This window comes from Gorilla gorilla, chromosome 12 (genome assembly GCF_029281585.2).
Source record: "Gorilla gorilla gorilla isolate KB3781 chromosome 12, NHGRI_mGorGor1-v2.1_pri, whole genome shotgun sequence".
Lineage (NCBI taxonomy): Eukaryota > Metazoa > Chordata > Mammalia > Primates > Hominidae > Gorilla > Gorilla gorilla.
The window spans coordinates 118,606,080-118,624,878 of NC_073236.2; the positions used below are offsets into that span (position 1 = coordinate 118,606,080).

Sequence of the window (18,799 nt, forward strand, 5' to 3'; positions counted from 1 at the left end):
CAAGCCCCTGTTTTTCTGTTGTAGCCAATATTCTCATTATATATATTGCTAGATTAACATTGCCTTATTGTAGTTTGATACTACGGTAATACATCAGCATTCTGTATACCCTGATTATCCAGAACACAATTTAAACAGAAAGCTGTCTGTTGCCTGGATTAAGGAAGACATAGGATTATCTTCATTGCTCTCACCCAGAAAACTATATATAATCAGTAAAGACATTAATTTGTCATAGTATTTATTAAGCTTCTACTGTGCATCACGCACAGCATTATCTAAGAAGATGCTGCCGTCTAAGAAGAACCAAAGTGGGACTGCTGAGTTGGCCACTGAGGGCTTTACTGCCAGGTGTGGCTGATGGAACTGGATGTGGTTTTGTTTGTTTTTAAAATCTTCTTGGTCTGTACTATGTCAGCTCTTCCTTCTTCTCTGTTCCACATTCTAGTGACACAATGCGGGGATTCTTCTCCTGAGGTTAAAGAGAGTACCGGGGCAGCAAGATGCAGCATCGAGGCATCGGGACCCAGAGCAGTGGGCAGATTCTTAGAAACAGGCGAGTATTTGAAGAAAAGAGAAGTGTGAGCTTGAGTTCTGAGACAGGCAGCAATAAGGTAAGCTACCTTGCTGTTCAGTTTGAATCACTTCTTTGGAAAATCAGGTTCCATGATGTATTTTCAAGATTGAAAATTCAATCACCTTTGCTGTCTGACTTCATTTGACCTGGCAGAAAAGAGGATAAGGAAATGGTGGGGCTTGCAACTGTCGCTCTTTAGAGACAATAAGCTCCCCACAGGCAGGAACAATGTCCTGTTTTTTTCCTGCATCCTCTAAACACTGAAAGCAAGGTCAACTTTGCACTGAGTAGGTGCTTAATAGGTCTCTTCTGTCTTATTTTTTTAGCTACACCTATATATAAAAATATTTTTAATTTCAAAGTATGTACATCACCTTATAATATTCAAAGTACTTTCCCACACATTAGCGCCTTTGAATCTTACATTACAAGGCTACCTAGTTTAGTGAACCAGCTGGACTTGGCAGTGTGCAAGCCAAAGGTAACTTTCTTCTATCTCACTGCTGATCCTTTACACCTACTCTGTAGAATCAGTCTTCCCTGTCAGATAAAATCCTGGACAGTTCCTACAGCATTTTCAGTTACTTCATGATTTGGAAAGTCCCAGTCAAGTTTAATATTAAACTTTCAAACCCTCATTCAATATAAAGTCTCTCCTGTTGCCAAGCTTTGGTTTGTCCCAGGCTCAGAAACCTACATCCTACATCAGCAGAGTTGGAGGGGCGTGGACAATTTCAGATTTGGTTTGCTTCACCTCCTCCCCCACTGACCGTTTCTGGCTTCTCCATAGTAATCCAGTGTTGGTACCCTGAGTGTAGTAATTGTCCATATGTTGGACTTGATCCTTTCTCTCCCAGGTTGCTTTTGTGGGTATTTAGAAATTCTCCTCCATCCCCCATTCTCTGACTGCAGTTCCCTAGTACAATTTCTAGCTAACCCCACAGGATGCTCCATGGCTTCTACAGCTAATAGTGCAGTCCTTCTGCAGAGCCCACCTCACCCCCAAGCAGGATGCCTCATGGCCAAGGTTCTTTTGCAAGATGGCGCATGGCCTCCTCTGTCCATCAGACTCTACATTGGCCCACAGGAAACAAGCACGTTTGCCCCACTGTGGTGGGAGGGCAGCTCACTCTACGGTAGCCCTGTCTTTGCTCGGCCACCACAAGGAACTCCAGCCAGCTGCTCACCTGGGACTTTCTCTGGTTGAGCCACATCCCAGTACCTCTCCCTCCTAAAGTTCACTAGCCATACGTCAAGCTTTCCTGATCTTTGTGTGAAGCCCCTTCCCACTCAGGTTTGAGAGGAGGAAGGGGCAGAAGACAGGACAGGAGGGAACGTTCTGCACACTAACACTCTATCTCCAAAGAACTCTCCGCCTCTCCACTCTCTCCTAATTCTTTACTTAGCCTCCCACAATATAACTTGGAGGAAGGTGATAGCCAAGATTGACCAGCTCATTGTGGAATCACCCTTTAGCGTGGTTTCCCAGTTTTGGGTCAGAGAACACAATACCAAAGTCAAGTTAACAGGAAATGTCCCTATTTTAACGATTCGTTTCAAAAGGCAAAATTGAAGAGATGAAAGAGAGTAGCCATTAATTTTTTCACTTCCGTCTAACAGGTAACGGAAATAGGCTCCGGCCTTAGTTTACACTGCCACGAGGGGGCAGTATTGAGACTTAAACGAAAGTTGGCCTCAATCACCACGTCTACTGCCCAGAGCTCTCTGAGCCCCCTTGCTTCACAATATGCCCCCTGCTCATCCTCTCCCAATTAAGCACAAGACAAGAGACCTTGCCTTCAGACACCCTGCTGAGCCCTGAAACTGGGCACAGCTGAAGGTTCATAGGGAAAACCGTACAGGCTGAGTCTCCAGCTATAAGCAACCCTAGAACTAATGGTGATAATAATTGAAAACAGTTACATAGCACCTCTAAGCTCTGGTCTAAGCATTTAACATCTTTTAATTAATAACTACATAATCCTTAAAACTATTCCCATGAGGTAGACACTGTTATTATCTGCCATTTTACAGATGAGGAAACTGAGGTACTGAGGGGTTAAATAGATTGTCCAAGATCACTCTATTAACTTACAAAGGCAGGCTTCTAGGCACAATTTCTGATGCTTTAATTCTCAGACTTTAGTTTGCCTGAGAATCACCTGGGGAACTTGTGGAAACACAGATTTCCAGTCCTTCCATTTAGATACTGACTGTGTATCTGGCTTGCAGCCATTTTAACATACCCCCTGTGATTCAGGTGAAGGTCTGTATGCACTAGGGCCCGGTACATCATTTATCCAGAGACAGACTTAGAACTGTCCTCATAACTGTGCGACACCATGGTAAGTAGGCCAAGGATGGACCCATCAGCAGCAATGTGCCAAGGAGAGTCAGTGTGAAGGGCAACTGGAAACTTCCTCAATTCACTCTTTTCCTCTACTTTCATAGTACTGATTGTTGAATAAGTGAAATGTTTGTTGAACAAATGAACCTGTTCCCAGGCCCCTGAAGAGTGTGAAAAGAAGTTTACTTTTAATATAGTTTAAAAACACTCCGTAATCTAAAAAATAGCTCACACTATTAAACAACTTCAGCAAATCTTCTGCACTACCTGCCAAGGTCATAGTTTCAATCTCACCTTCAATTATTGATAGATTGCCTGATAATTTGAGAAGAGAGAAACAGACTTTTTTCAAGATTTGGAAAAGGAAAATCCTTTTAATAAGAGATTCCATCCTGATTACATAGCTCTTATCAGGAAATCCCTTGAAAGCTGAATTCCAGAAGGTAACTATTAAAAATGCCATTGAAAAACTGGAAATTATCTGCTTACACAGCTTAGAACAGACCCAGGAGGGATAGTATATTTGGTGCAAAACAAGAATTAAAGATTGTTCTTGTGGCCAGAACTGGACTGGAAGTTTTGAACTACTTTTGCCCCCACAACTCCACTTCTTTTCATGGTTTGGCAATAAAATGTTCAAGGAAGCAGATAAGAAGGCAGGACGCTGGCCATTTTTGACTGAGGTAATGAATGTATTATTAATGATGCCACCAGTCAAGATTTTCAATAAGAGTGAATCAAATTGTGTTATAGAAATAAAAAAGGCTCAAGCCTGGAGCAGAGCGTGGCCAAAGGACAAGGAAGAGATGTAACAAGGCAGGAGCCAAAGACTGGACATGGATTCGCCTCTTCTAATGAATACCTAGACATGGGGGTCCTAAGGCTCTGGAAAGACTAAGTCCGGGCCCAGTGCTTCAAAGTCAAACTCAAGAGTTACATCAGGAGAAGCCACGTTGCCTAAAATCTACATTTACCTATTCTTCCTACAGGGGTCCAAAAATACCAATGGACTTCTGCCAGCAAAATTTCAACTTGCTCAGCTCTGGCCACATGACCCTTGAAAATGGCCCAACCTATCATCTGATTTAGGACTGCTTATTTCTTAAACTTCTTCAGCTCACTCTGAATGAAAATGTTTTAAGAAGCACTTCCAAATGTAAGACCAATTATGCACATCATGGGAAATTGATTTGCCTGTGTTCCTCCATCCCCCCACCCTCTGCCTACCCCTTCACTCAGTGTTGGATTTCATATCCCTTCACCACCACTTTTGGCTACAGGATGGGGGAGAAGACTTCCAGGCTTTCAGGCTGACCTTGGAGAAGTTACTGTCTCCCTGGGACACATAACAGACATTGACACAACAAGTGAAGGCCAAGCAGAGAATGACCTTGCTACTTTTTGTGTCCACTTGGCCTGGCTTTCAACCACTGGAATAGGAAAAAGCAGCCCCAGCAGGATCTGTGGGTCACAAAACCATGCTGGTTCTTCCTGGTGGTACCTTAGGACACTTCGTTGATAGAAAATTCATAAATGGTTTGTCTAATGTCTTTACCAAGTATCGAGAATAAGCTACAAATCAGACATTATTGTGATCTCTTGTTTCTCATTATTAAATACAGAAACTACAATTTTAATATATCTTGTTGAAAAGAACCATTTAAGCTAAATATGAATATGGCTTTTATCTAGGATTAATGAACTGAATATTTTAAACTGTCCAATTAGGAAAATGTTTGCCTTTGAGGCACTAAAATAAAAGATTCAGGTTCCCCCGACCGCTACTCTCAGATCAACACCCCAGTGAAAGAAAACGCTATGTAGGTATATACACATTAATTTTTCTTTCTACTGAAATATGTGTTTATCATACATGTATTCATCACCTTTCATGAATGCTGTCAGATGTGGAAAATCAGCTTTTGCATTTACTAACTCCTCCATGGGAAAGAGGTCCCTCATGTGTTTAACAAAAAGGAGCTTTATTGTTTATGAGATTGAAAAATAAATGTTGCCATGGCTTTACGATCTGGTGATTGGTAATCAGTTTTCATAAATGACCATGAATCACTTCTGTGCTGGCCGGGCTTTGTTTGGAATATGAGATGGCTGTTCTGTCTTACAAGTAAGGAATTATTAATGTACCCTCCCTGGAGGGTTTCAATTTCACTCGTACAAATAGCTGTATATCTACCAAGTGTATGTTCAGTGTGCCTATCTATGAAATTTAAAATTATATGCTTTGTGTAAAACAGAATATATAATAGACTCTGAAATTGAATAAAACTTATTGGGCTCATTTTTTATCCTTCGTGACATTTTTCTAGTAAAAGAGTTCAGACAAAAGACACTGCCACCAAGGAGCCAGGAATGCAAAGTCCTGTCCAATTTAAATAATCACTCCTTTCTGTCATGTTTTACAAAGAGATGTATTCAAACATGCTCTTTGGGCATTTCTATATTCTGTTCTTGGTTTTCACAAATATGAGCAGGCAAAGATCCCCTTTACTCCTTTTGTATGTTTTCGCTACTTTAAAAAAAGTATAATCTTGGCGATTGTCTCATTATAAAAATGAGAGGGCATTCTTCTGAGATAAATAGGACAGAGGCCTGGCTCACATGGATTTTAATTTAGTTCCAAATTTCACATCCCTCTTCTTCTCAACAAATAAGGTAAGAAATAAAGTCCGAGATAATAAGGAGTTCATGGCGAATCCAATCATGCCACCCACCTTTCTAAAATCCTTCAGTGGGATCTGGCACGGTGGCTCACGCCTGTAATCCCAGCACTTTGGGAGGCCAAAGTAGGAGGATCTCTGGAGGCCAGAAGTTCAAGGACCAGCTAGGCCAACATGGCGAAACCCATCTCTACTAAAAATACAAAAATTAGCCAGGCATGGTGGGGCATGCTGGCAATCCCAGCTACGTGAGTGGCTAAGGCATGAGAATCTCTTGAATCCAGGTGGCAGGGGTTTCAGTGAGCCAAGATTGCACCACTGCACTCCAGCCTGGGCCACAGAGTGACACTCTGTCTCAAAAAGAAAAAAAAAAGTCCTTCATTTGTTACCTATATCCATATGGCTCGAACTTGTTAGCATGGCCTACAAGGCCTTTCCATGATCCACCCCTTGAAAAACCTTCCAACTTTCTGTCTCCCACTCCCCTTTACTGATACCTCTCTAGGCATCTGAACCTCTTTCATTCTGGGAATGCAGCTCTCTTGCTCTCTCTCTCCCCTACCCCCAATCCCATCCCTCCCTCCCTCTTTCCCTTTCCAGTTGGATCCAATGTTGTTGAATGCAACACTACATAAACTCTTTGCTAGTGGTGCTGGCTGGGCCCTGTAGGTGGGAAAATCTTATACCCACACAAGTTCTATGTGTTTATTCCTGTGAAAGGAAACTGCTCACCTCCCAGGATGAGAGGGGTCCAGTGTTATTATCTTGCCACCAGTGGCCACTTTATATTTTCAAGGAATGGTGCAATTTGGGTGTTCAGCACTGGCCTCTGTTGCTGGCAGGCTGGACATTGGTGGTGGGAGTAAATAGATTAGCCTTGGTAACTCAGAATCCGTGTTGCTGAACCCAGGTGTAGCATTCACCTCTGCCATAATGGCCACTCTGTTCATGTATCCCTCAAGCCAGCACTGAAGAAACTGATGACAGAGGCTGGCTGCCATCATCCAGCTGAGTCATTTTGCCTATTTGGTTGTTTAGTGCCTCTTCTTTTGGTGATCTCTGGTGGGTACAACATGTGCTATAAAAATCTTCACACTTCATGACAATTCGCATTTGTCCATGCACATGTTATCAACCCAGACTTCGTTATTGATCTTCCAATCTGTTTCTATTTGCTACTGCCTGTGAGGCCATATGTATTAAACCTTTTCTTTTTTCATACAAAATAGATGGCCAAGTGCATTATCCAAAGCTCTTACAATTAAGAGAATTTTCTCCCACTGCTCTTTTTCAAGGATACCTCCAGGCTGTAATGAGGTGGCTGTCCATTTTTGGTTTTTACCCATGTAACAAGTTGACCCATTGGTAAGCAAGATCAGCCTTTTTCCTCTTTCCTCAACTGCTTGCATGAGATCCCCCACACAGTCCTAGGCATGAGCCAAGGGATAATCACTAATGCAATAGTAGTGGATGCCACAGGGATCTGGGCTACCTGCTCAGGTACTTGCTTGTGTCCTCTGGTCCTGTTCATGCCCAACCCGGGATGCACCACTTCCATCTTGCAATGGATTGTTGTGGGTCTACCCAGCCTACAACTTGGAAAGTCTGACAGGACTCAACTGATGATGGAGAGTTTCAGCCACATGGTCACCTGTTGCCCCATTGTCAGGCATTCTGTCACTATCAGGGCTCAGTAGTATACTAGGAGCTGATTTTTGTTCTTTTTTAAACCAAAACCAAAAAACACACAAACAAAAAACCATGATTCTCCATTGCAGGTAGCATGCCTTTACTCTAGAACCTCATGGGCCTGCTTTGGGATTCCATCACTAGAGCTTGTCACAACCCCTAGGTGGCATCTCTTGCCACCACCGATGCCTCCAACACCACAGAGTCTACTGGATCATATGGCTGAAGTGGTAGGACTGCAGAAACTTTGCCTGTTCTGGGCCTTCTTAAAGCTGGTAGGCTTTTGTGTTACTTATGTATGGGCCAAAGCAATATCTCTATGTGTAGAATACACTACCAATGGAACTGAAAAGTCCTACCAGCACTGTTGTGCTCCCTTCTTCAAGACAGAAGGTGCAGGATGCAACAATTCTCTTTTCCTTTCAGAGGGATGTTGTATCATGCTTCTGACCACTGGGTTCCTAAAAATTTTATGAATATAATAGGTTCCTGAATATTTGCAGAATTCCTCTTCTGCTCCCCATGAGTCTTACCATAGCTTTCAGTATGCCACCTACCTCTTCTTCTTCCAGCCCAGTCAACATGATGTCATTGATGTAATGGATAAATGTGATGTTCTGCAAGATGTCCAGAAGTCTTAGATCTGTGTCATCCATTATGGTAGCCCCTAACCTCACGTGGCTGTTGAGCATATAAAATATGACTAGTGCAACTGAGAAATGGAATACTTAATTTGAACTAATTTTAGTGAAGTTAAATTTAAAGACTGAAACCGGCTAGGCGCAGTGGCTCACGCCTGTAATCCCAGCACTTTGGGAGGCCGAGGGGGCGGATCACAAGGTCAGAGATCAAGACCATCCTGGCTAACATGGTGAAACCCCATCTCTACTAAAAATACAAAAAAATTAGCCGGGCTTGGCAGCCTGCACCTGTAGACCCAGCTGCTGGGGAGGCTGAGGAAGGAGAATGGCGTGAACCTGGGAGGCGGAGCTTGCAGTGAGCCGAGATCACACCACTGCACTCTAGCCTGGGTGACAGAACAAGACTCCGTCTCAAAAAAAAAAAAAAAATAAAAGACTGAAACAGTGTAAAATTTTTTTTGTTACACATAACTTCATCTTTTGTGTAAGATTACATGGCACGTTAACCATTTCATGGAATAATATTACTATATATAAAGCACTTATGAGGGGCATGCATTATTTCTAGTATTATATATAAACATATCACCAACTGAGCAGATGTCAACAAATTCACTACAATTTTTTTCCAGGTATAAGCGTAATATTGCGTTTTTAAAAATATTTTTTGTAATCAGTAAATATCCCAATAATACCAATATAAAATGTAATTGATAATTAAATTAAAATGTTTATTATTGTTTTTATTATAATGTAACTAAACCATTTTTCTAGTTTAAAGAAATGAATATAGGTAATTTTTTAACATGAAAATGAAGGCGTATTATTGATGCAGATTTGAAAGAAAATGCAAAAGCTGCTACTACAACTGGAAAGGTAAAGAAAAAAAAAAGCCTGGAAGAAAGTATGTCACATGTTTTATGATGCATGGTGACTGCAATTTGTTGCAGCCAAGCAAACCAAAAAAAAAAAAAAATGTGGTTTGTTGTGTAACAAGTTTTTCGAGATAACAAAGTAAAAAATGCTGAGACATTTTCAGCCAATATACAATGAATTTGATTAGGTTTCTCCCAAGAGTAAAAAAGGCAATCAATAGATTTAGTTACCTGAATTAGAATTAAATATCCAACAATAATTTTGTAAGAGTCTTAATGGGATCTGAGAGTATAACTTTGGTCAGCTATAAAATATCTTAGATTCCTACATAAAATAGAAAATGATTTCTGAATGTAGAGATGGTAAAAAAAATTACTATTCCAGTTATAAAAAGTTTATTTAAAAATTATGAGAAGCCAGGCATGGTGGTGCTCACCTGCAGTCCCAGCTACTGTGGAGGCTGATGCTGGAGAATCACTTGAGCCCAGGAGTTTGAGACCAGCATGGGAACAGAGTAAGACTCCATCTCTAAAATAAAAATTGTTAATTAAATAAAGAATTTTAAAATTATGAGAAAAATATAAAAAACATGTTTTAGAAATAGTAAAAGATCATCAATTAAGCAATAAAACAAGTATCAACAGAATACTAGACCTTTCTAACACTATCAAAAATAAATTGATTCAAATTTGAAAAATTGCGAGTACTTTTATTTAGCTTTATATGAATCACACAATATTAAGAGACACAGCCCAATTAATACGTTGGTATATTTTGTCTCATTTTGACTTCCAAATGTATAAACAAATGTCAATTTGCAACCTAAAAAATCAGACTCATCACATAGACTTTTAAAATGTTTTGTAACTCTCAAAAAACATTTTCACCTAAATATGAAAAATTCGTTTCCATCACTAATCCAAGTTTGACTTTACACTACTGTTAAGTTACTGGAATTTTAAAACAAGACACTGATGTTCCCCTTATTGATTTGTCCCACTATCTGATACATACTTGAAATATTCGTGTTCAGTTTTCTGAAGCAAACTTTAGGAAAATCATCATTGATATAGTTGTTAAAACTATGCAGTGTATATGTGCAAAAGCTACGAATTGTCACCAGGTTATAGAATATTTGAAAGAACTAAAAAACAATAAAATTAATAATCTTATATCGGATGAGTAATGGAAGAGTTGTACAGAAATTTCCTGAACTATAATCTCCAAATCCAATAAACTGTAAACTTCTCAAAACAAAAAGAATGCTTGCCAAATATCCAGTAATTAAAGGCAACAAATGGCAATGCAATGTACATTTTCTCACTGATGTTACACTGCATCTGAATAAACTGACTTTGAGGCTCTATGGAAAGCAAAAGTGTATTTGTGACTTAGGTACACATATATGCAAATTTATGCTAAAATTAAAAGTTTTCATAATACAAATCAATAAGAATTTTTATGTATTTTTCCAACATGAACCAATATGGAGAAGATTTTAATTGTAATCAATAGTATTAAATAAATTGATTACAAAAACTATGAGAAGAACTTGGTGAACACTTTTTGATATTGATAAATATAGGTCTGCTTTTCAATTTGTGCACTAACCCTTTGCATTCCATTTTAATAATACTGAGTTGACAAAAGAGCTAATGAATTTCACTAATTTTAGCAGTCTTAATTTTGAAACTGATACACATTTGCTTCAAAATCAAATCAACTCTTTAAAAAAGATACATTCATTGTATCAATGTGGATGCAAGTATTAAAGAAAAAAATATTCTTTTGGTAATTGATTCAGTTATCCGGTATTTTTAAAGCACGTTGGAAACAATTGGGCATGTGAATCTACTTTTTCAAAGATAAATATTATGAGCTCACATATATCCATGAACATTTAGCATCAGAACTGAGATATGCTATGAGTGTAAAACACATCAGAAATATGGAAGACATTGTACCAAAAAAAAAAAACTCACTCACATTTTTATGTTGGTTTTATGTTGAAATAATGTTATTTTGGAAACATTGGGTTAAATAAAGTATATTATTAAAACTAATATTTTCTATTCCCTTCCTTTTTCAATTTGATTACTAGAAAATTTAAATTATACATGTGGCTCATATTTTATTTATATTGGACAGCACTGATCTAGAACTCCCCAGACCATATTTTGATACAGGGCAAGAGAGTTAGCATAGACCTGGAACAAAAATGTAAATGCATGAATTTATCCATTCCATATGATATGAATGTGAACTGTTTCTAAACTATTTTTGTGATTGCAATACAAAAGATCCAATCACCAAATCAATGGCTGCTTACCATATACCTTACCATAGGCTGTATTAATCTGCTCTAGAAAACACAACACGTTTGGCAAGGCAGCTATTATTGGGACTACAACGTGTTGAGCTTGCAATAATCTACCATCATTCTCCAAGTTCCATCCAGCTTTGTCAGGACCAGATTTATGAAATAAATGGAAATATGATGGGAATCTACCATCGTCCTCCAAGTTCCGTCCAGTTTTTGAAAGGACCAGATTTATGAAATAAACGGAGTTATGATGGAGACCACTACTTCTGCATCCTTTAGATCCTTTAAGTATGACACTAATCTCAATCATCCCCTCTATGATGTGATATTAGTTTTGATTCACGATCTTGACTACAGGGATATGATAGGGTAAGGGGAAGATCCTAGTCTTCCTTCTTTCCTCTGTAGTAGGTCTGACCACACAGACTAATGCCCCGATACGGTTCTTGCACCAACTGCGAAGTATGTCAAGCACAAATGTATATTAAAGAAGGGGAAAATAACCACCTGACCTCGTACAGGACTTCATATGCCTGCCCTCCAACAGGAGTATCATATAATTTAGGTCTTCGGGTATCAATATCAACTCATATCCATGCTCAATAGTCCTTGGTATGCCTTGGTGATCCCCTTTCCTCAGTGCAGTTACTTATATAAATGACCTTAGGTGTCTTTGTAGAAGGGCTTGGGAAACGTTACTGCAAGTCTATGCCATGATGTTGCCGTGGTCCTTCTTCCTAGGGACTTAACCACCCCTCTGGGCAATATTCTTAGCTCTGGTTGAACTCTAACAAAACAAACCTACTGTGGTTGGGCATTTAACCACTATCACTTTAAACGTCAGCCACTATCACTATTAAGTCTTAGCTTGGTTCTTGATTTGGAGATGAGAGCTTCTTTGTATGAAACCAAAGATGCCCTCTGGCTTTCTATTGCATTTACTCACCTTCAACTCTTCATTATCTCACTGTAAAGGATCAGTGGAATTTAGCAATAGCCTTCCAATCCTACCACGCTTATAGATACTATTTACTCATTTCATACATTTATCTCAAAAACCTGATATATCCTGATTGCTGGTACATTTCCTTCCCCCAGTTCACCATCTCATTTCATCACTAGTGAAAGTTTTGACAAGAGGAATGTTATCTTTGGCCAAGCGCTGTGTGCATACCAGTGATTGGTACACAGGCTAATCACTTATTGTCAATCTGATATCTAGAGATCTAAAGCCCCATTTAATCACCTGCTTTTCTTAGACCACGTCCAGTACCAATTTTCACAGGTTGAGCTCTTTGGAAGCAGATGTCAACAAGGAGAGATGAAGGTTTTGATGAAAAACATTGTTCCTTGGAGAAGGTGCACTGGGGCTGGGTCTTGGAATGTATGATTGAGATAACAGAGAGGCATGGAGAGAATGATCTATAGATATTTCTTAAACAGAGTAAATAAAAATAAATCAGTGCTTTGAGAAGATGGATTTTGTGAACAGGATAGATGTGGGGAGAAAGAAAATGGAATTAGGGACTGATCACGTATCAGTGGAATCCAAAGAATAGACAATTGGACAACAGCAGCTTGAGAGTTGAGGTTTGAGGAACACCCACTTATGAACCACAGGAGAAAAATGGAAGGAGCTAATGGTGAGTGGGGAGAAGAATCTAGTCAATGCCTTAAGAATGCCACAGAAGAAGAATTTTATATAGGCAGCTCATCAGTAAGGCGAACCTACCACAACTCCCATGAGCCAATTTGCACAAGTACTACACTGATACTTAATTTTTCTCAATTAATTTTTTAATGTTTTCTCATTCATTATTTATGACAAATGTGGTTGCCAGATCTTTGATTCTGCCTTCCCTCAAGGTTAGAGCTTATTTCTTTAAATACACAAAAAGAGAAAGCATGTCTTTCCTGAGGAAGTCTCTGAAAATGAGCTGGAGATAAAAATATTTTAGTGAATTATCTTTTCCTGGCTACTGCAACAGCATATCTAGATATCTCATCATTACCAATTTGAGGGGTCAGTAATGCAGCCAATGGCTTGTGTCCAGGACAGAGACCTCCAGAGATGCCCTATGGGTTTGCATCCTTCTGCTGTGATCAGAAATAGGCCAACTGGCAGCACCGCAAAGCTACGGCTCCAGCTGTAAATACACAAAGTCCACTTAGGGGAAATGGTAGCTTATTATTTTCACGTTTAATAAAAGTGTGCATCGCTAATCCTCTCTAAAAGCTTGAGCAGCCATCTCCCTCCAGCATTTTGGAAACGTACAGCCATCAAAACCCACATGCCTCACACCCAGGTTCACTTTATTATCCAGCCTGCATCTCTCTCTTTTCTTCCTAAATCTGTCCTCCAAAACCCCAAACCAGGTCCCACATGGTCTAGGTCTTTTCAACAAAAGTTTCTCTCACCTTCTTGCCTTACATCAAATGTGGCTTTCTCCTGGGGTATCCCCTCTGCTTCCCTCACATCTTGAGACAGATCATTCTTGCACATTCTCTGACAGCTGCTCAATGCTATTTCTAGACGATTTCCCACTGTTTTCCTGTAGAAGGTCCCCTGCTTCTTCCAAGCTTGTGTCATTCTGCTTATGGGCCATTTTCCCGCCCCTCATCATCATCATATTTCCAGTCCTGTATCACGTCTCCATCAAAAAAGCCTGCGGCAGCTGGCCCCCAGGGCTCTCATCTTAACCCAGAGCCCTGGGGCCCAGGCTTCCACAATTGCACTCACTTGGCCCAGTCCTCCTCACCTGGGCAACTTCTCTTCTGTTTCTCTTTCCTCTGTCTACATCACGGAGAATTTATTTTTACCAACAACCACTCTATTTCTGAAACAACAACCACAGCAAATTCAGATGTTGCCTTCTGAGCACAACACTCTCTTAGCATGATCCCTCTCACACCTCCCACAGTCAACCTTCTGCACACAGAACCTTCCATGGAACCACCTCTTGGTCTCTGCAAGTGCACTCCTGTCTTCACTTTCTTCTCCAATGAGTTTAAACTCTGTGGTCCTCACTCAGTCCCTTTCTTACTAATGGCCTCAACTGTCTTGCCAATATATATTGGCAAATTTGGGCTACCATCACCTCTTTTCCAGACGAATGAAGCAGCTTATCAATTGATTTCCTGGCTTCCCATGGATTCTCCACTCAAGTCTCTAGGATGATCTTTTTTAACTGCAAAGCTGATCACATCACCTCCCCACTTTAAACACTTCAGAGGTTCCCCCATCCTGATTGCTTACAAGGACCTGCCTGATCTACCATTGCTTTAATCTCAAGCCTCATCTCTTCAACACTCATTTATTAACTTCTGTTCCCATCCTCCTGTCATACTCAAATGCTTTCAGTTCTTAGAATGTGTCTTCTCTGCCATTTGCCTCCCCTCCTTTCCCTTCCCCACTTTCCTTTCCATCCACTCCCCTCTCTCACTCATCTCTTTCTACAGGATGGTCCTTATCCCCAGAATGATTTTTTCCCTCTCCACTTTCCCTGATTTCTCCTATTTATCCTTCAGATATCAATCTCTCCAGAAAGCATTTCCTGACCTCTAAGTTGGGATAGCTTTCCCCTGCCCTTAGCATAAACTATCTCGACATTATGAAAGTATTATTATCTGAATTGGAATTGCTATAGTTCCTTAGCCTTACACACATGATCACCTCCATCACTCTGTTCGCCATCACATTTCTCACCTTGCCACTCAGGCTCCTCCCACAGCAGAGCAAGCCACCTTTCTCTCCTCATCCACCATCTCTCGTGTAAACTGCATTGTTCATATTTTCCTGAGCTCACCCGTCCTCTCCAACCACAGTACTCTCCTGAACATTTCTCCATACACCAAGCTCTTTGATGACTTCATATCTGCATGATTTTTCTTCCTGCTTAAAAAAGCCTGTCCTCTCTAGCAGGAGACTTTCGAATCAGCTTAAAGATTTAGCTCAGATGTCAACTATTATATAAGTCCAGTTCTCTTCTCTGTGCTTTCTCAGTGCTCTGCTCAGAACTCTCAGAGCACAGAGCACTGTAATTCCAGACATAAATGTGCATGTCCCACTGAGACAATGTCCTGAAAGGCATGGCTATCTATTCAATGTTACATCCATGAGGACTTGTGTGTAGGGAAGGGAGGAAGGGTTTCAATAATCATTAGACAAGTGTGGAATGGTTCACAAACCTCTCCTCAAGTTCCACAATTTTCATGATTTTCCCAACTTCAGCTATGCTTTTCAAACAATCACAATTGTCAGAGAATCACCCATTAAAATGTATGTGCCATTTATTTTGCTTCTAACTAGTCAGTATTTATACACAAAACTGTCTAAACTGCATTGTTTATGTTTTCGTGAGACCACAAGAATTTGCTAAAGGCAAAGTTGGTTGTTTTGACCAGACATTTCCATTTTTTCACAGGAAGATGATGATACAATTTTATTCTAGAACAAACCACAAGCCTAAATAAGAATTTATTAGAACAAAATTGTTGTTTTGTACATTTGTTATTTCTTCTCAGCCTACCAAATCTACTATCATCTGAATGAAAGGTGTGAAAATGAAAAAGAAACAGCAAAAGAAATTTGACCTTTACTCTAGAATTTGATTAATGATTCTAACTTTCTTGGAAATGGTGTTATTTCACTAAAATATTAAAGCCTTTGGATTGTTATTTACTGAGCCTATAAACAACACATTTCTAAATTGTATTTGTTTTATGACTCACTGTCTTTTGAAGTAAAATTAGTTCACTGAAATTACATCTCATACTGCGTAGTAGCCAAATATACATTGTCAATGGATCTAACTTGATACCCTGCCCTCTGACTTTTACAATGAGTTCATAAAATATTGGGAAATCAAGGAAGATGGGATGAGTGTTGTGGGAGAATTCTGCTTGCCCTTTGCTAGAATTTAGCAGAAGGTCAAAGGCAATAAAGTATTTATTTTTCAACCAATAAACATTTGTTGGGTACTTTCTAGGTACTTTGATATGTCTGTAAACTTTGGCAATACAGCAGCAATTAAGGGAAACACCACCACTGTCCTCTGAGAGTTTCCAGTCAAAAACGGGTAAGAGGCAGCTAAATAAGAAGCTACAGTAATGTATGATAAGTATTATTGCACAGGAAGGACAGAGTATCATAATTGCCCTCCTGAAGCTTATAGTCTACTGGGAAACACTTACTAGTCTTGTGGCTGTACAAAATTCCAGAGTTTACTTAAGGATTCTGGTGCAACCAAACTTGGGACATAGTAGACTACAGTCAGGAGAAGCAAAAGGGTCCAGTCTCAGGCTGCCATTTTATGTTGCCATAAATAACCAGAACACTGAGATAGCTGGTCTGGCCCAGTTGTTAGACTATAGGGAGATTCACTGTTCAAGACTGTTGGGTGGGAAAACAGAAACAAGAAGTGAACATTCCCTGGCACTCAAACCAATAGATGCCAATAGGTTTGGTTAAATTTTCTTTTAGAAATAAATGGAAATAATTAAGTTATCAAACCCTATTGTGTCTAACATACAGTAAGTATTCAAAAATATTTATTGGGTAAGTAAGTGAATAACTTTACAGGCTTTCCAAAGGCAAAAGCAGTCTCTTTATGTCACTGATGACAATGCTTGTTATTAGACCCAGTACTATATAATGATTTGTCCCAGAATACAGAAAAGCAGTGAATGTTGAGTTTTTCAGGAAGGCTGGGACCTTAAAGTCACCACCTTAGAGTAAAATACTCCAATAGAACAGCTACAGATGGAAAGTCAGTATCCCACCTTTATTTGTCCCTGAAGACAAGAGCCTATAAACTTGATCCCTTTGGGTCTCCTGCATTTCTACCATTCAGGGAGAAACTACCAGCTGCATTTACAACTAGATTATCCCAAACAATGCAAATGTGTCTTCATTACATTTTACTAAATTTTCACTCAAATTTGATTTTCTCAAAACAAAAGTGCCTTGGGATTCTAAAAAGGACCCATTTTCTGTACAAATGTTGGAAGAATCTGTCAGTGGCATGATACTTTTTAGAATATCCAAATCAGCTATGACCTCAGTATAAAGCTGTTCTATAATGGATTTGAGATGTGTAATTTCCAGACTTTACTTGGCAAAAAGATCTCTGTCTTTGCCAAACCACTTAGCAAGTGTTCCCATCACTTCAGTCTGTCATGGGTTGTGTTTAATAAGGCGTGTGCTTCCACAGCTACCCCCACTAGGCTGATAGGAGCTTGTCACCTGCTAGATGGCTGCAATCACTCTTCTCAATGATAAGGAGATAGAGGAGCATTCTGCATCAACAATGAAATCCTGCGTCTTTTAGGGCATTCCAGAGATGGTTCTCAGAGGCTATGACCTAGAGATACAGGGCAATTAGAATACCCAATGGAATAGGATAGAAGATGGACACAACACAGATGTCATAAGAGCTACCTACTTTTCTCAATCCCAGTGAAAATTAAAGAGCCAGCAGCTCAGAAGTGTTCAAGAGATCATTTTGTTTTAGCCTGGAGATTTTAAACAAATACAACTTTATTTCAGCTTTATAGATGAGAAGGCACACATAAAGAGAGAACAGGTGTATTGCCCAGAGACAGACAGCAAATCAACAAAATATTTGAGTATAGAAACCAAACCTCTTACCTGAAAATAATCTTCACTAGAGCTCTCAAACTTTTCCACCTAAATATCTTTAATTACAGAAGAGGGTATGCACTCAACCCCAAGGGAAGGAAATAGGAACTCATAGCAGCTGGCCATAAGCATAAAATTTCTCTGAAATCACATGTTGCAATTTTTAAAATTTTTGCAAATTTTGTATTCTACTCAGTGAAGCATCTGTTTGGTTTAATAGAAAACCATTTTTCCTCAAAATTACTAGACAAAATTGGTGCTTCAAGAAGATGCCACGTTTGTTCTACATCTTTGTATATTCTCAGGGATAAGGGCACCCAAGTTCAAGCAACATGCCTACTGCATGAGAATGTAACCACAGTTTCTCTGACATTCTTCACTCACTCCATCCTAAAACAGTCTTATCATACAAATGGCATTTTGCTGCCTAGACTTACCTCCTGAGATGTAGTCATGGTGGAACAAGACAAGGAAAGAACCACTGTCATCATGCAGTTCTTGCTTTTTAACCTCAACCCTCCAGCCTTGAAAGATTTTCCCCAACCCTATGTCATAACACCACTGGATTGGTAGATGAGGGTGAAGAAAGAAAGTCATGAATCCCAGAAGAAACTACCTAAATAAATTGGCTTCTCACCTTCCAAAGTTGTACATAAGTGCAAAAACACAGAAAGTTCACAGTATTAATAACTATGAGTTGGTCGGGAATACAGAATCAGAAGGTTCTAAGGATCCTTGTTCCATTTGCTAATTTGAGCCTCTTCTCTTGGGAAAGGCAATATTCTATATAGTAGGAGTCAAATTCCTTCTTTCAATATCAACTTATTTGTCTTTTCTACTGTATTTTTGTTATAATCATTGCCAAAGTTACTTTAGATGTAAGTACTTTACTTTAGATGCAAAATATTAGACAGAAAGAAATGTACACTAATAAGTTAAGCCACTGATGCCATGTTGCATACCTTATGTTCAGTCCAAGACTGGCTGCTCGAATTTTTAATATTGTGGCATTGTACAGATATCACACA

General features: G+C 39.5%; 1 long non-coding RNA gene across 2 annotated transcripts in view; it reads right to left on the reverse strand.

The window, feature by feature from the left end:
* The window catches only part of LOC129531803 (uncharacterized), a 72,597-nt gene extending 63,259 nt beyond the window's left edge, over positions 1–9,338 (reverse strand). For both annotated transcript variants that reach the window (XR_010130045.1, XR_008677214.1), the window contains exons 1-2: positions 9,245–9,338; positions 7,849–7,972 (exon numbers count right to left, since the gene is read on the reverse strand). This is a non-coding gene — a long non-coding RNA (uncharacterized lncRNA). The remainder of the gene's footprint in view (positions 1–7,848; positions 7,973–9,244) is intronic.
* Positions 9,339–18,799: the final 9,461 nt, after the last annotated feature.